The sequence below is a fragment of the Schistocerca cancellata genome, chromosome 5 (genome assembly GCF_023864275.1).
Source record: "Schistocerca cancellata isolate TAMUIC-IGC-003103 chromosome 5, iqSchCanc2.1, whole genome shotgun sequence".
NCBI classification, from domain to species: domain Eukaryota; kingdom Metazoa; phylum Arthropoda; class Insecta; order Orthoptera; family Acrididae; genus Schistocerca; species Schistocerca cancellata.
Window position 1 is genome coordinate 499047573 of NC_064630.1, and position 19348 is coordinate 499066920.

At 39.9% G+C, this 19348-nt stretch overlaps 1 pseudogene; it reads right to left on the bottom strand.

The window, feature by feature from the left end:
* LOC126188631 (uncharacterized) overlaps positions 1-19095 on the bottom strand; it is a 108028-nt pseudogene extending 88933 nt beyond the window's left edge.
* Between the last annotated feature and the right edge of the window lie 253 nt (positions 19096-19348).

Below are 19348 nucleotides of genomic sequence, written 5' to 3' on the forward strand. Positions count from 1 at the left end.
GACGTACGTACATTGTTTGGCAGTTGATCTGCTTATATCAGCCAATCAGGATGATACTTAATTCGGATTGGCTGTTGCGACTCTTCACGCCAAAATTATTCACGTGGATTTTTCTAGCGGTTTACCAATTTCAATTTTTACTAGCGCATACTTTAAATAAACAATCACCAGAATTTTAAGATACGAGATGATAACAAGATGTATACTTTTCATTAGATAGGCTTCTGTGTCACGAATCATTCAGCTGGCGATACAGTAAGGTTTTAAGTATGTTTATCGGTGTAATATGGTCGTTCCGTAAGTACATATAAGTCGTATAAACTATTTACATACATTATTATGGTGAACTTCCCACAGCATTTAATATTTCGTTCGGTATCTTATTTACGCTTTCGTTTATTTTGGGCTCTGCACTAAGAATTTGTGGTTGTTTTTCATATGTTTGCTTAAACAGTCTCATGCGTACATGAATAAAATGTGTGTAGATATAAAAAATTAAACAAAGTTAAGAATTATGATATAAACAAAACAAAAATAATTACGAAAAAGATAATTAAAAAAAACACGTTTCTTTTACAGTTATCATGAGAAGACCTTTCATATTTTTTGCTGTCGATCGTTGGATGCTATGCTTTCCTCGAAGTTGTAGGATTGTGTTCCTATCACTTTAGATTTTCGTCTGTTATTTCACTTAGACTCTTCACCGTAGACGAAAATATTTTCTTATCTTCATTTAGTACAAAGGACTAATGATAGTAGGATGACTATCTGGGGCAAACTGCGTTTTGATTGAACTGAATTTTAACTTTTCTGACTTTTAATTACGTAATGTGGCGGACGTCCTATCTAGGGAAGGGTCGTTAGGAGTGCCCCAGGGAAGTGTAATAGAACTGCTGTTGTTCTCTATATACATAAAAGAATTGTCGAATAGGGTGGTCAGCAATCTGCGGTGTTTGCTGATGATGCTGTGGTGTACGGTAAGGTGTCGAGTAACTGTAAGACAGAATTTCTAATTGGTGTGACGAGAGCTAGCTCTAAATGTGGAAAAATACACATTAATGCGGGTAAATAGGAAGGACAAGCCTGCAACCTTGGGTACAGTATTGCTACTGTCCTGCTAGACACAGTCAAGTCTTTTAAACTGGGCATAACATTACAAAACGATGTGAAGTGGAACGCGCATGTGAGAACTGTGACACGAAAGGCGAATGGTCGGCTTTGGTCTTTGAGAGAATGTTAGGTAAGAGTGGTTCGCCTGTAAAGAAGACTACATATAGGACGCTGGCGAGATCTGTTCTTGAGTACTGCTCGAGTATCTGGTATCCGTGCCAGGTCGGACTGAAGGAAGACATGGAAGCAATTCTGACGTGGTAGGTTCGAATAACACGTAAGTGTTACGGAGATGCTTCAGAAGCTCAACTGGGAATCCGTGAAGGGGAAGCAACGTTCTTTTCGAGGAATACTACTGCAAAAATTTATAGAACAGACATCTGGAGTTGACTGCCCAACGATTCTACGGCCACCTACATACACTGCGCATAAGGACCACGATGATCGTTTTTCCCTCGCTCTGTTTAACAGTGGAAGGAAATGACTAGTAGAAGTAGAGGGTGCACTCCGCCACGCACCATGCCGTAGCTGTGTAAATGTAGATGCAGATTTCTGGACTATTACTAACCTCTAGTATAGTTATTACTGCCACTAAATTGCCCACTAAAACCTGTGAGCGCTACGATCATGTTATCGTCTTAAGATGGCACACTCTACGGGCACCAGTATAGTCCAGCTAAAATTATAGTTCATTTTAAACAGTGGTCGAGCCCTGACACTGTTTAATAATGTGACTAATCTGAAAATAATCAAGGTAAGTTGTAGTCGTGAAGTTGTAGTCACACAACTTCAGAATGCACAGCTTTGACAGAGTATCTAGCCCTGCATAATAAGTGTAAATAACTGTCACTTCTGCAAATTTCATGACTACAGGGTTTCAGGTCATTAAATGAACCAAAATTGCTCAACTTTAACTCAGACTACATGACAATATAGTCACTTCGGTATTTGCAATCTACCAATAACAAGTCAGTAATTATAACCATAGAAAAAAACATTTTTATTCTTGAAATTCCATACATATAGAGGGTGAAGTAAAATTCGCGCCCACGCACTTTGCAGAGCGGCTCCTCACGTACTAACAATAAAGAAATGTCTGTCAGAAAATTTCGTCCTACTCATATTTCGGACAGTAAATGGACGTTAAAGACTGGCAATATGGCAATAATGTAATCACGTTTAAGGTAACTATCTCCGTCAGACCTCAGCAGTAATGCTGTGTAGTAGGTGCACTGGATGGCATTTTGGGTTAGGATGCAGCAGGCCGAGGGTTCGATTCTGGGTGGAGGCGTTTTTGTTTTTATATGCTAAAAGCAGTCTGCGTGGTACGATACCTGTCATCTTACAGTGGATCTTCTACAAAACATTTGCAGTTACGTACTGTGAACACACAAATGGAAATACAATCGCTTTCATTGGTCAGCTTTCAAAAGAACCTTTTGTACGTCGTGGACGCGAATTTCTTCGCACCAGTGCATCTGCTTGATTCCAAACTTGTTTTGTGTGAACCTTCCCCAGTGGTTCCATTGATTAACACGAATTATTATTCATGTCATGTTCAGTTCCATTACATTTCGTTAGTGCCTTAGGTCACCAATAGGGCTAGCAACGTGCTTTGCAAATAATTTCCATGAGCCCATTCGGGGAAGCTACTCAGGAAAGAGGTTTGGAATTTAGCAGATGCAATGCCGAGAAAAAATTCGCGTCCACGATGTGCAAAAGGCTCCTCTAAAAGGTAACCAGTGCTCATAGTACCTAAATGCAAATATTTTGTAGAAGACATACTGTAAACACTTGTACCACTCAGACTACTTTTGCCAGTAATAACAAGTTTCGACCCAGAATGGATCCCTCGACCTCACGGATGTTAATCGAAAACGCTATCAACAGCACCAACTCCACAGTACTGGTCTATCTCCCGACAGAGGTAGTTAACGTAAATATGACAACAGTGTTGCCATACTGTAAATCTTTAGCGTCCATTTACTGCCCAAAATACGCACATGACGAAATTTTGTGACGAACATTTTTGTATTGCCAGTATATGAGGAATTACTCTACGGAGTCGGAGTGCACGAATTTTTCTTCCGACTGTATAGCGCTATTTGTGAACCTATACTTAAGTGACGTAAACTATAAGTAGACAATCTCAATTAAATCTGGTCAGTCATTGAGAAGTTCACAGTATAGCATGTCAAACAGAACAGAACACAACCGATAATATAATATATATACTTTTTTAAATATGCAGGTGGCTCTTTTTTGCCGCGAGGGATTATCCGAGAGGTCTAAGGCGCTGCAGTCATAGACTGTGCGGCTGGTCCCGTCGGAGGCTCGAGTCCTCCCTCGGGCATGGGTATGTGGGTTTGTCCTTAGGGTAATTTAGGTTAAGTAGTGTGTAAGCTTAGGGACTGATGACGTTAGCAGTTAAGTCCCATAAGATTTCTAACACATTTCCTTCAGCTGGCTCTTAGCAGTCTAATATTGGTTTACCCATCTTCAGACGAGGTCACGGTTAGGTTGGAATGTGACAGCTCGTTTGTAAGTTGCCAAAGCTAACAAATGTGGAAGCAGGAAACCGGGTTCTACTAACCTGCAGTTTAGTCGGAAGTCTAGGTCAGGCTGAAAGTGACAGTCTTGTTGTATGTTGAAGAAGACAACGAATATGAAACACTACCTGATGTGCCTTGGCCTCATCGGAAATATCGTAACAACCCATCCTCGCACAAGTGTCACTCAGCAAAACTGTCACAAAGCCGGGACAGGCAACCTCTGTTTAACTGGATTAAGGACATATTGGCCCTTTATATCTTGACTTGAGGTCGCCGTACCCAGAAAGCTGAAAACAGGGAGCACCACTTACCGACGGGTACGGCCTGGAAACGTGTTACAGCGGTATTTAGAACTTGTGGTACATTATCTCTTTGTGTGGCATTCCTCACGTTACACATATTTTGCAACGTGGTCTGCAGCCAAACTTCTCTACCAGCACAGTGTTTCCTCTTCTCCTTACAAGTCCACACAATTCCTGGGCACCAATGGGAAGGGCTGTGCAAAATGCTTGCAAACGATCTGTTTGATAATAAGACAAAAATCTCCGTCCTAGCGAATTTTGTACAACATTGACCAGTCCCATGTACATAGTTATTAAACAATTCTGAGCTACACTTCCACTCTTCAGCTAATTTCGTCCACTGGAGCCAATACGTTTATGTGCATGTAAACACTCCTCAAAAAGTGTCCTCCGGAATAACCCGTCCCTGCTATTTTTTAAGATTAAGTAATGAGGAGCCCTCTTACGACCTAGTAGACAAGAAGCTGTTCATCCTACACACAACGGTGCCAGAAAGTCAGCCCATCGCTTTACAAAGTCAACAAAATGTCTGTCCACAATGCTGCTCTGTCACTGTCACGGAATGCTAAGCTCCTTATCTGTTACTTACTTCCCGTCGCAAAGTATTGTCAGAAAACGCAATCAGTGGCGCAAAAAAGTTGAAAGATATTTTGGTCTGCTGGCGCGCTTGTAAAAATTAAAACTCTACCCTAGCTTAGGGTGTTCGTCATGCTACAATACACGACTTCGGTGAATGTGGGACTGGACCCCATTTTGCGCAGGGCATATTGTGCGAAAAACTGCACGAACGCAACTCTGGCGGCCGTGATAAAACTGCATAGGCCAATTTGTGTTACTACCACGGGCGGTCAGTTTGCTCCATCCCTTCACTCTCTCCTCTGAAAGGCGAGGTACAAGTCCCAGAGGAATCCGGCCTGGGTCATCACAAACCCAGCTTAACTGCAGAGAATATTAAATGCAAAATATCCACTAGGGAACAGAATGAATTACTATAAAAGTAGAGCACTTAATCCTAGGTATCAGGTACGAATAATACATGAGACGTCTCCGTGCGGCAACGGACTGTTACGTATCAAACGCAGACAATTACTTTTGTCTCTCCTCGACCTAACACTAATATCAGCAACGGTTACGCTGAAACAACAGATTCTTCCAGAGCAAGGAAGTTTCCCACCAAACAACAGTTATCACTGAATTATTGTCGGCTGCCAAACCTTAATCCGGAATAAATTAGCTCATTGTATCAGGAGAGGTATATCTTTCGCTTCAAAAGAATGTTAGTGACCTACATCCTAACAAACCAATAATATCTACACTTTGCCTCAATTCCAAAAGCCGCTTGATTGCTTTCCTACACTGCTGGCCACCCAAAATGCGCCACCCTGAAGGAAGCGTGCAAATGAGATGAAATTTTCAGTATGCGTTTGTGGCGACGACGCGAGAGTCACATGACCAGCATTTCAGCGCAGGCGCACATCACGGGCGCCTGTGGAGCCACCTGCAAGCACTGAATAAGGGAGGTGCAGACGGCCGTGTGGACGTATTGGAGTTGTTCTTTCGTGCGGTTGTTTTCCGTAAGCAGCTTCAGTAAGTTTCGTAGAACGCAGTGAGCGTCTTTCGAACAGGTTTCGGAGTTTGACTGAGGAAGAATAGTTACCCATAGGAAATGCGGACTATTCTTCAGAGAAATCGGTGATAGTGTCGGACGTAACCAAGCAACTGTGATGCGGATCTGTAATTGCTGGCAGCAGGAGGTAAAGACGGACCGGCGGAGCCGATTGCACCCACCTCGTTGCACCACTATACGTAATGACAGGCATGTTGTGAACGTGGCAGTGATGGATCGCTCCGCTGCATCACAAACTAGATCACAACAAATTCGGTCAATTGCGCAACAAGCAGTGTGTGCGTGAACCGTGTGATCGACGACGAACATGGACAACACAATGGAACGACATTGTTTTTACCGACTAGTTCCTATTCTGTCCACTGCACCACGATGGTCGGATTAGAGTTTGAAGACACCGTGGTGAGGTACTGTTGGATTGATGCCCGGTCCTGCACCGGGTATTATGGTTTGGGGTGGTACTTGATTCCACTCCCGCATCCTCCTAGTACACTTTCTCACTACACAAACCGGCCAGCGTTACATCTCCGAAGTGTCGGAGCCTGTTGTCTTCCCATACCTTTGGAGCTTACCGTCGGCCACGTAGCAACAGGATAATGCGCCACCACACGTGGCACGCAGTGTTCAAGACTTCTTCGTCGCCTATTGGGTTGTACTACTGCCTTGGCCTCCCTGTTCTTCTGGTCTCTCGACACCACAAATGTCAGGCCGATGACTCTGGAACGACTGGTCCGGGATACAACCAAGATCAACTGCAGCAATATGTGGAAGCAGCATGAACTGTTATACCACATCAAGAGCCTCTTTGACTCAACACCGAGACGTCTTGTAGTGATTATAGACAGCAATGGCGACCACACTCACTAGTGAATTCATCTTCTTCACACCACAACGGAAGCGCGGGGTAGCTGCGCGGTCTGCGGCGCCTTGCTACGGTTCGCGTGCCCCCCCCCCCACACCCTCCCACCCCACCCCCCCACACCCCAATTGGAGGTTCGAGTCCGCCCTCGGGCATGGGTGTGCGTTTTGTCCTTAGCGTAAGTTAGTTTAAGTTAGATTAAGTAGCGTGTTAGCGTAGGGACCGATGAAAATTCAAATGGCACTGAGCACTATGGGACTCAACTGCTGAGGTCATTAGTCCCCTAGAACTTAGAACTAGTTAAACCTAACTAACCTAAGGACATCACAAACATCCATGCCCCAGGCAGGATTCGAACCTGCGACCGTAGCGGTCTTGCGGTTCCAGACTGCAGCGCCTTTAACCGCACGGCCACCTCGGCCGGCAGGGACCGATGACCTCAGCAGTTTGGTCCCATAGGATCTTACCACAAATTTTCAGTTTCACTTCACATGGAATCTTTGTACAACGTGTTATCTCCCAAATCAGTTTGGCTGTGGTATCTCCGGTCCTTCTTCGTGTTGCATTCTGGATGCAAAGCAGTGTATTTGTTGGGAAGCACTATGCTGTAATAACTCAGTTCTGTGCTATTACATAAAATTACGTTAGCTTTTTCTATACACGCTGTTACTAATTATTCCGTTGCTTCATCTATTTTGTTAGTCCACCACAAAATGAATACTATAACTTACATTAATTACAGTATTGTTCTCTTTTCTTTCGTTCGAACTGATTATTTTAACAATTCACTGTATCTACCAAACCATTCATTAGACAACTGGGCACCATTTTTCCGATTTCTGTTTGGATAGTCCCAATTGTCATTATAGACGTTCTGCAAATGGTTCGATTTATGCCTTAAACTGTACAATTATTGTACACTGCCGTTCATGTGCCAGGACACTGTTCTTTCTGCTTTCGAATCGAAGGTCACTAACATGTTTTTCGTCCATTAGGATCAATTCATTCGTCTAATGCGGCCACAAAAGTGAACTCTAGAGTTTCTTATTGTGTTCCTATGGTCTTATTTTAAATAAATTTTTTCTGGCTTCCGATTTTTAATTGAGATCAATTTAGGTTACAATTTGGGCATGGTATATCTGCAAAAGCAAAACAGTCCATTTTAACGCCATTTTTCTTCATCCCAACCATTAGAGATTTGAACCGGTCCAGAAAATACAATTCTGACTCCATTCGTGTATTACATTTTACAATACGCAGTTGAACAAATACGGGGAGATTAATATTCTCTCTCTAACATCTGCTTTCATTTCTTAAGGTCAAAATCAACAAACTTTCGAATGTTACGTTGGATTAGACTAGATATACTTTTTCCCGTAAATCTATAAGGAGAAGATTCCCAAGGCTGCAGGATATTTCGTAAAACAAAAATAAATAAACCATATTTATAATATAAACACAGATATGCTAATAAACCTCCCACGATAAGTGAAATGGTCCTCATGGATGTCGAACAGGTAAAATAACTTCAAACGTATTTTCATTTACGAGATAATAAGAAACTTGTAAGGAAACATGTAAATTTAAAACATGCTAACGTACCTGATTATTCATAGGCTGCTGAAGTCACGTATCATCATACATGAAATAAGTTCACACTATTTCAAAATACTGATCATATTAGTGTACAAGTCAGTTTTTATGTATTGATCATGTTCTCTGTCATTATTAACAACATGTGATTATCAACTGGTACTACTAAGAAATCTCTCGGATGAACAGAAGGAGATGACAATCACTGTATCATTTACGTGCGTTTTAAAGTGAGCTTCATTACTAGCTATATACTCGTCTAGATTTAAATGAATGTTACTGTTATTATTATTTCTCTTTCCTTTCTCAGACGTTGTGCCTGGTTAAAAATGGAAAGTGACGCGGACCTTGATCAAGTGTGACTTCCTTTTAACTGTACGGTATATGTTACATTGCATTTACGAGCGTTCAGGTAACTGAACATGTATTAATAATTACAGATTTCTGTAGTTGTATGTATACGTTTGGATGTAGCTGTATTGCGTTCATGTACTGGTGGATATTGTGTGGTATGACTCCTGTAGTTGGTAGTATAATTGGTATGGCTATTTCGATTAGTTGTGTTAATTTCCTCTTTTTATTGATGAGTATGATGTCAGGTTTATTATGTGGTGGTGTTTTATCTGTTATAATGGTTCTGTTCCAGTATAATTTGTATTCATCATTCTCCAGTACATTTTGTGGTGCAAACTTGTATGTGAGAACGTGTTGTTTTATTGGTTTATGTTGTATGGCAAGTTGTTGATGTATTATTTTTGCTACATTGTCATATCTTCTGGTGTATTCTGTATTTGCTAGTATTGTACATCCGCTTGTGATGTGATCTACAGTTTCTATTTGTTGTTTGCAAAGTCTGCGTTTATCTGTTGTGGTATTGGGATCTTTAATAATATGCTTGCTGTAATATCTGGCGTTTATTGTTTGATCCTGTATTGCAATCATGAATCCTTCCATCTCGCTGTATATATTGCCTTTTCTTAGACATGTGTTGGATGCATCTTGATTGATATGTGGATGTGTCATATGATGTGGGTGCTTGCCATGTAGTGTTTTCTTTTTCCAATTTACTTTCTTTGTATCTGTTGATGTTATGTGATCTAAATGGTTGTAGAAGTGGTTATGAAATTTCAATGGTGTAGCCGATGTATTTATATGAGTGATTGCTTTGTGTATTTTGCTAGTTTCTGCTCGTTCTATAAAGAATTTTCTTAAATTTTCTACCTGTCCATAATCTAGGTTTTTTATGTCGATAAATCCCCTTCCTCCTTCCTTTCTGCTTAATGTGAATCTTTCTGTTGCTGAATGTATGTGATGTATTCTATATTTGTGGCATTGTGATCGTGTACGTGTATTGAGTGCTTCTACGTCTGTGTTACTCCATTTCAATACTCCAAATGAGTAGGTCAATATTGGTATAGTGTAAGTTTTTATAGCTTTTGTCTTGTTTCTTGCTGTCAATTCTGTTTTCAGTATTTTTGTTAGTCTTTGTCTATATTTTTCTTTTAGTTCTTCTTTAATATTTGTATTATCTATTCCTAATTTTTGCCTGTATCCTAGATATTTATAGGCATCCGTTTTTTCCATCCCTTCTATGCAGTCGCTGTGGTTATCCAATAAGTAATCTTCTTGTTTAGTGTGTTTTCCCTTGACTATGCTATTTTTCTTACATTTGTCTGTTCCAAAAGCCATATTTATGTCATTGCTAAATACTTCTATTATCTTTAGTAATTGAGTTGTTGATTTTTTGCTGCCAGTAGTTTTAGATCAGCCATATGTAGCAAATGTGTGATTTTGTGTTGTTATGTTCCAGTTATATTATTTCCATAATTTGTATTATTTAGCATGTTGGATAGTGGGTTCAGAGCAAGGCAGAACCAGAATGGACTTAACGAGTTTCCTTGGTATATTCCACGCTTAATCTGTATTCGCTGAGATGTGATATTGTTTGAATTTGTTTGGATATTAAGTATGGTTTTCCAATTTTTCATTACTATGTTTAGGAACTGTATCAATTTAGGATCTACTTTGTATATTTCCAATATTTGTAATAACCATGAGTGGGGTACAGTATCAAAAGCTTTTTGGTAATCAATGTATGCGTAGTGTAGCGACCTTTGTTTAGTTTTAGCTTGATATGTCACCTCTGCATCTATTATCAGTTGCTCTTTACATCCTCGTGCTCCTTTGCAACAGCCTTTTTGATCTTCATTTATAGTTTTTTCTCTGTTGTATGTGTCATTAATTTCTATGTAATGACTGAAGTTAATATTTTGTATATTGTTGGTAGGCATGTTATGGGGCGATATTTAGCTGGGTTTGCTGTGTGTTCTTGATCTTTAGGTCTCAAATAAGTTATTCCACGTGTAAGTGTATCAGGGAATGTATATGGGTTTGCAATGTAACTGTTAAATAATTTAGTTAGATGTGAATGTGTTGAAGTGAACTTCTTTAGCCAGAAATTTGCTATTTTATCTTTTCCAGGGGCTTTCCAATTGTGCATAGAATTAATTGCTCGGATGACTTCATGTTGGAAAATTATCACTTTAGGCATTTGTGGTATCATCTTGTATGGTTCTGTTTCTGCTTGTATCCACCGTGCATGTCTGTTATGTTGTACTGGGTTTGACCATATGTTGCTCCAGAAGTGTTCCATGTCTGTTATGTTTGGTGGATTGTCTATTTTAATGTGTCTCTTATCTATTGTCTGGTAAAATTTCTTTTGGTTTTTGTTGAATGTTTGGTTTTGTTTCCTTCTGTTTTCACTTTTTTTGTATCTTCTAAGTCGGTTGGCCAATGCTTGTAATTTCTGCTTCTTTTCATCTAATTGCTCTATTGCTTCTTGTTGTGAGATTTTAACTAACCTTTTTCGTTTCTTGTCTGATATTTCATTTCTTATAAATTGTGTCAGCTGTCCGATGTCTTACCTCAGTTTTTCTATTCTGATCTGTAGCCTGTGGTGCCATGCTGGTTTTGTGGGTTTCTTCTGTGTGTTGGTTGGTTCTGATCTCTGCCTAGTGTGTATATTTAGTGTAGTGATTGCTCTTATATAAACCAGTGGTTGTTAACTCTTGCATAGTTGTATTTTCATTTATTTTGTTGTGTGTGATTGTGTTGATAGTAGTTATTGTTGTTTCGACTTGTGGGTTATTTGGGGGTCTATTCAAGAATGGTCTAATATCTGTATTTGTGTCTTTGTATTCTATATGTGTCAGCTAAAATTTTGCTTCTATATCTAACATGTGTGTCACTTCGTGTTCTATTTGTGCTTGTTCTGGTGGCTGTCTTAAGATTTCGTTTTCCTCTGATTGTTTAATTGATGTGTGTTGTTCTTTGTTTGTTTGCTCTGGGATGTTTGAGTCCATTACTTTATTTTCTTCTTCTTCTGATGGCACATTATTTTGTTCCAGTATTTGTTGTACTTGTTGTTTGATGTTTTCTAATTCTGACTGGAGCATCCTGTTATTTTTGGTTACTGCACGGATCTGATCAGCTAGTAGTTGTTCTGTTAAAAATTTTAATTCTGGGTACCTGGTAATAAATGTTGTGTATACTTGTGATCTGTATCCGGTTGTATTGGTTCCTAAATTTGTTGTTTGGTAATAACAGAACAAGAGGTGTCAGTTAACGTCATCTGACCATCTCATCCTCTATCTTTGTTTTCCTTCTATGGTGGTTGCACGAAGCATATCCTGCAAAACACCTCTATTTGGATTTAAATCATTTTCCGTGTGGCTAGCAGTGTCGTTACCACTGTGGACAGGAATAGGGTTCAAGCGTCGTCCCCAACAATGACAGCGCTTGTCCGAGGCTTCATTAGTTCTGTCCTGATCCAACTAATCACAGTAAAAGGGGGGTTAGCCCTATTAGTGGTTTGTTCTTTTCGTCGCCTTTTACGACTGTCAGAACATACCGGACGCCTATTCTTTTCCCGGGCCTCCACGGGGTTTATTATTATTATTATTATTATTGCTCGTAGTAGCAGTGGCAGTAGTCGTAGGAGTTGTAGTGTTGGTTTTGTTATTAGATCTTAGCAAGTACTGTCACTCCAAATATTAATTTTTACACTAATATTGACATTGCTAATATTGCTTCTTCGTTAGAAACCCACAGATATTGTTCATAACGTCGTTTCACTATTGTTGTCATTATTAATGTTATTTACAATACAGCAGCAATTATGTGCACAAACAAAAGTAAAAAAGGGTACTGGAATATAGTTCAATTAAATCAGATAATGCAACTGTGTTACAAAATGCCAGAATTCCTATTTGGGTATCAAAATAACTGATGAAGTCCGAAGTAGAGAGGATACAAAATTCAGAGAGGTGATAGAAATAGAAGATAGTGGTTAAAGAAGCAATCTGTTAACATCTAATAGAAATAAAAGTGTTAATATGTCTTTTGCGGAGGTTTGTGAGTAGTTTATCCGTGTGTGTGTGTGTGTGTGTGTGTGTGTGTGTGTGTGTGTGTAAAACTAGACTGAAAGAAGAGACTGGTTGGTGGAATACGTTCTGAGGCATGAAGGATCACCAGTTACCCGCTGGAAGGAAACGTGTTGGTTAAAATTGTAGAGAAAGAGTAAAAGCAAGCAGGACTAAATGAATGTAGATTGCAGTAGTCAGTCAGAGATCAAGATTCCTGAACGGGATATAGCAACATGAAAGCTGCAGCAAAGTAGTCTTTGTACTATAGAGAACACCGAACTATAATTATATACAGGGTATTCGGAAATATCGATAAAATCTTTTAGGACTAGTAGAGTGCCCAGAGTACATAGTATTTTGAATAGGGACCCATGTCCGGAAAGGCGCCATCTCCGTTGTTCGACAGCTTCACGTCAGGTGTAGAATGCCTCCACTCCTCCTGAGGGAAAGAGAAAAATCTGAGACTTGCTTGACGTGGTATGCAATAAGGTAGAGCACATGACGTGTACTATGCCAGTCACCTTGTGTCACTTAATGTTGTATGCAAGGTTAATTTTCGAGACTCATAAAGAGACTGAGGAAGAACTGCTGGGACGAGTTCTGGCTGTTGCACTAGAAACTGAAGAGATGGCAGGTAGGATGCAGAATGTGTACCAGAAAATGGTTAGTACGTACAATGTCTGTAACAACGTCGGTGGATATCACATCGAGCTGCTGTTGTAGTGCATCAGCACTGTTCTGTGTACGCTGTATGCTGGGTTCTTCTTTACTTTCGAATAATGTAAAGATGTGTTATTTAAGTGTTAGTACAAAAAAATGTGCGTAATTGATAAATAGGTGTTTTGTTATGTTTTCTTTCGTATTGTCACCTAGTAAATGTAGTCTCAAGCCCAATTCAACTCCTCAAGCAGAAGTGGATGAGTTAAACATCTGAACTGAAACCGTTGTAGAACAGGAACTGTAAGTTTCCGTCCATTGGTTCCTCTTCATAACGATATATAGTTATTACCCTCTAAAAGTCCTAGAAATTTGTTACGGGAATTTCCAAGTACCTTGTATTTTAATTACATGCAGCGTAAAAAGTCGCATGATGGAACCGATGACGTGGCCGGTGAAGGTGCAATTAAGAAATGTCGTAAGTAATCAAGTTATCAGATACCATAGTATAGATATAGTATTTATCAGTTGTTTGAATCTTCGACGTCTCGGGTGAAAAACTAGGTCATAGAACATTGAGGGTTTCTTTTCCCATCTCTGCATCCTCGGCTCAGATACTAACATCCGAATGCTCCCCCGCGGACCTTCCGCAGCTTATCCGATACGGCCCACACTCATGGCCTCTCCATCTCATCCATCCCTTTATAGTTAGTCATCCATGCGGCGCCGAGATATCTTGGGCGCGGAAGCTACGAAGGGGTTGGGTACGAGGGGGTTTGTAAGGCAGTGGAGGTGGGACGCGGGGCAGCGTAAAGGTGAGCCCCCACCACCACCCGCGCTGTAACAGCGCCGTCATCGCTCAGGGCCACATTTCTCCCGGGCAGCCGTGAAAAGGCCCGGAGAGCCATCGGCGTGTTAGACACCCCCTGCCCGGACACCGCTGTCGGCTTTTATGATTATTGCTGCCTACCGGGGAGGAATCGGGGGAACGGCAAATTTGTCCCCGCCGGGGCGAGGCACGGAGCGGCGCGGTGAGCCGCCTGCGGGTAATTGGCTGGCTTTGACGGCTGCGCCCGCGGAACGGCGAAAAGTGATTCCATTTAGTGGCGCCGCCATTCATCCATCTGCAGTCGCACCGGAGGCCTGTGTCGGCGCGGCCGGCATTAATCGCCAAAGATGGAAAGCGGCTGCGGCTGAATAAATGGCTCTTCTCCGATATGAGAGATATTTCGACCAATAATTTTATATGTGCAGCATAAAACATTTTTTCGGCCCTTCGGTTCCTATAAGTACTTTATGCAAGGAAGTTCGATTAGGAACTTCGTTACTGGCGGATGCTCATTTGGTAATAATGATATTATTTGTTGGTAAATCCCAAGGAAAATTTGGCGAGTGCTTGTTGGACTCATGTGACCAATCACTGTCACTGAGCTATTTTTGACATCATTACGAAACACAGCGATCATACTAGATATCTTAATAAAAGTAGCAGTACACGTTATGAAAAAAAATTATTTTTAATTCTGGCTCTCGGCCTCTGCCCTTTATGTCATTCTCAGAACAGGTCTCCGAAGCATATAACATTAACAAAGGATTACGTAAGACACAAGAGTGAAAAATGCTTCTATCATAACAAAAAAATGGCCAATATATCCTGAGCAGAGCATGGAATGTAAAAGGACGAAACAAGGGTTTCGACTTGTCTGGTAGTTTCAATTACATTTAAATCAAAACAATTGGGCATATTCACACATTTTAATATATTTTTTGTAATATAATTCATCATGTCAAGAAAAGTAAAATAATGCATGATATTAGGTCGTATAGCATGACACATGCCATCATGTCATTCAAAATTTGTCGTGTTGTGCAGTATGACATAACATATCATTAAAGCTTAGCACACATGCATCCCTACTCTGGCATACTTCCTTTTACAGATCCAACGCCCAGTCTGATTCTTCCTATTGTAGGGGATGCACACTCTCTAGAACCACATTAATTTGTTTCTAAGTGTTCTTACACACCTCACCATACGTGTAACAGGGAGTAGGTTTGAGAAGAAATAGCCCCTCGCGGAAAAAATCAACCTCCCTCAGCCAGAAATTAAAAAAAAAAAGCAATATGATGTTACGTATAGTTTTCTATGGTTGGCCAATTTTCTGAATTTTGGGCAGGAAAACTGCAAGATGTAGGTGTGCCAATTCACTGCGCTGGGAAAGGAGGGTTAATTCATAAAAAAGCGCAAATGTATCAAGGTATTTTGCTTGAAATGTCTTTGTTTCTTTATGAAGATGATGTGCAGTCCGCTTACGGTTTCTCTACTTCTTGTTCATATATTCGGCAAATCTCTGCTTTTTCCTTCGTTGTTAGGAGAGGTATAGATAGAAGGAAGCTTGGTTGCATATTCACAATTGGAAATTTTCTCAGTTTTGTAACAACTTTTTTGACGCTGCATTGGCATTATTTTCACTTCAGATCAAATTGTAGAGCTTCCCAACAGAAAGAGAAACGCGGTTACATGAGTTCTGCACTCGCATTAAGCGTTGCCAACCAGTGAATACAGTTGTTTCTATATTTGCGTGTGTGTGTGTGTGTGTGTGTGTGTGTGTGCGTGTGCGTGAGCGCTTGCGTGTGTGCGAAAGAGAGAGAGAGAGAGAGAGAGAGAGAGAGAGAGAGAGAGAGATTTGAATGAGACGAAGGCAGAGAGAAAAAAGGAAAGACATCTCTGCTGACCGTACGCCTATAAGACATGTTCACTAATTTCCACTCACACCTGTACTTAGACACACACACACACACACACACACACACACACACACAAATACAAAAACCATGCATTCATAGGATGGTAATGTTGACAACCGACGTGGAAAGCAAATGAATAAGCATATACACTGTGCTGGGTGCGGAACATACGCAACTGCAATGTGAGGTGATGGGGTAATAACGTCATTGCATCATAAGAAAAAAATGTTTCAAAAAAGACAAAGAACCAAGACTGAATGTCCAACCAAGCTGGTTTCGACCCCAACCTCAGCTAACAATGAAGGACGAAGCACTGATTTGAATATTACGTAAACAAGAAGCGTAAACACAGTTACATAATTGAAGGGGTCAGAGAGATATAGTCATAAGCCACATCGAACTAGTTTTGAGATACAGCGAGTTTAAAGTTCCACAGAGGTCTGAAAATGTGTAATACAAGGTAGGAACCTTATTTCTACTGCAAACACTTGCTTAATACTTGCAAAGTATGTTGTTAAATAGTCAACTCTCTGCATGCTATAAAATTTTAATTTTGGAATGATTCTAATTAAGATGTATTCAACGGTGGCTTATGACTATATCTCCCAAAAAATTGTCTAAAACATAAAGTATGAATCTGTAAGGATTTATTTTAACTACTCTTACACAGCAAGCAGAATATATAATTTTTACACAATAATATATACATATAAGGTATCTGAGATATATAAATTACTTTTTCATTGATACAGTTACATCAAGGAAGTTCCTCTACCTCATCATTGTTCACGTTATTTCCAGTACAAGACAGAAAGAAATCTTGATTTGCTGCGGGTATGTATGGCATAAGAGACAGTACATCAACTTTTTCTCGTTAAATGGTAGTGGCTTTCTGTACTTTATTGGCAGCTGATATGGACCTGGTTCAACTAGCCTTCCTTTCTTTTTGACACGAATGTCCACTGACATGAAAGCTCCTATGTCTGAATAAGAGTGCTTTACTCTTAGCTTGAAGGGATCTTCAAACTAACTTAAATTGAGTAGCTTCTCTGAAAGGGTGGGGATCTCCAGACGTGGATTCTGTACGTTTTGAGATTAACGTCTTCAGGCTTTCCAAACCTGCTGAAGTCTTCTCTTTCTATTTTCGTTACAATGAAATGTTTTGGTCTCGCAGATTTTATTACTTCTGCCCATGCATCTGGAGTGTACAATATTGGACGTCTGTTTCTTGCATACCGTTCAATGCGACCAAAATCACGATAGCAAGGTGGCATGGTGTGACCTACCAGAGGGAAGTAATGCTGGACAGAATCAAATCTTTTGGTAGAAACAAGGGACCTTTCCAAAGCAATAACATTCCAGTTCTTTGCCTGACCCTTGCAGTCGTCTGTGATTATGTGGACATGTTTTGTCTGAGGATTAGTTATCTCCAAGTACTTCAATAAGCAGCTCCCAACCTTATCCGAACCCCGTCCTCCATCTTTCTCGCTCCACAGAAACATATAACCCTTATTTGACCCACAGTCGTGGATACCATAGTTGTATGTCCATATTTTCCTCTTGTAAAATGCTGGACCAACTGTTAGTTTAGGTGTGGGGAACGTTTGCTGCATGTCCATTGCTATCACATGATGCTGTTTCGAATTTTCTTTAGCCACAGCAGTTAAAGACGCAATCATATTTTGTCACCTGTCAGCCTTTTTGAGATGCAGTTCATATTGTTGTTTCTTTTCTGTGACTTCTTCTGCACATAATTCTGGGTTATTTATTGCAATTAGAAATCCATCACATTTTGAACAGGTGTCACTTTTTGGTAGTTTGAAGCCTATGTTAAATTCAGATACGAAAATTTCTCTGAATTTACTTTCAGATACTGCAGGAACCTGCTTTTCCTTGCAGTATTCTGAGTATTTATCTCGAAATAAGGAAGCAATTGTTAGCTCACAATCTAAATACACTTTATTGGGGTTCTGTTGCCCATTGTAATGACTGTTATATTTTGGTATGGCGTTGAGAAATTCTCTAACACTTTGTACAGCTTCATCTTGAAATTTATGTGGGTAGTTTCCTTGTTTTCCTGAAAGTAAAAAAAGATGAGCTTATATCCTCTTCCTAATAGAAATGTTTGTATAGTACTCAGTTTCAGTACATGCCTAACTTATAGCACAGAGTAACATACAAACCTCTTCCGTCTTCTTTTGGCACTGCAAATCCCTGCTTCATTTGATGTTGTAAATTCCTCTCTCTTCGTGCATGTATCTGTTAGCCATGAGCCCTTTATAAAGCTTCCTTGCAGATCATGACTTCTATTCCACATACCCTCACATTATAAGAAAATGTAACATCCCAGGATGATATTTTCTTCGAAGTCTTTTTTGGATAGCTTTGAAAGAAATTATGACAAATATAACAAAATAAAATAAATATATAAAATATTGAACCATTTGTATTTAAAAAGTGAACAAACCTCCGCTTTTTCGGTTCCATTTTCATACAGCTCATCAGGTAAGTATTCTGGACATTAAAGTTTCCTATATCCCAAAATGAAAAATGTTTTTTTTCCTCTCCAAGCGGTTTTGTGAAGTATTTATTTAAACAAGTACAGGGACTTCCTATAGTAGCAGCCTGAACAGTCTTGTGGGCTTTTAAAGACTTATACTGCTGACCAGCATTTCGTCGACCTTTTCCTTTATTTTTCTTCCACTGATCAATATTTCGCTTTCTTTTCCGTGAAGGCTTTGGTTTTTCGGGTGATTCTTCATTTATTCTACTTATTTCAAGCTATAACATGAAGAGCAAAATAGTCTAAGAATAAGCGTGAGATACTGTCATAAGCCACACAAAACATTAAATTTCGCTAAAATCACATTTATGAGAAAATATTTTTTACACATCTATTGCCTTTGAAACTACATTATTGCACCATTAATCAGTAATATAAATGTGCCCATCGAGTTTCATCATTAACACACAGGATGGCTGTCAAATGCTTTGGCAATGTTGAGAGAAACAAAGTCACAAGCCACAGGAAATTAATCACCAGAAATAAACCGTTTTATATACTTACCGAAACATCATCTGAGCTGGAACTGGTGGTCGATGGATGCCAAGATTGATCACTGTCTGGATCCAACGGGTAAAGCTCTTCACTTCCACTAATGTCTGTGTCAAATATGTGTTGAAGCCCCGAAGACACTTCAAACGTTTCTGACCCACGAGCCATTTAGCTGTGTCTTCTGAAACTACCACCAGATGGCACAGCATAGAACTGCACTCCGTAATAGCCTGCCGTCTATTGCAGTAACAGTGAACTTTTTCAACACATTCTGAAGAAGACATTGTTAAGAATGCCGCAACATGAAAAACTCAATTTCGTGAAAGTTGTGGCTTATCTCTCCGAGCCCTTCAATTGCTCGCCAACTTTATAAAGAAATACTGATTTTAACTTACAAAACCAAAAATATAAAAGCCTTTTA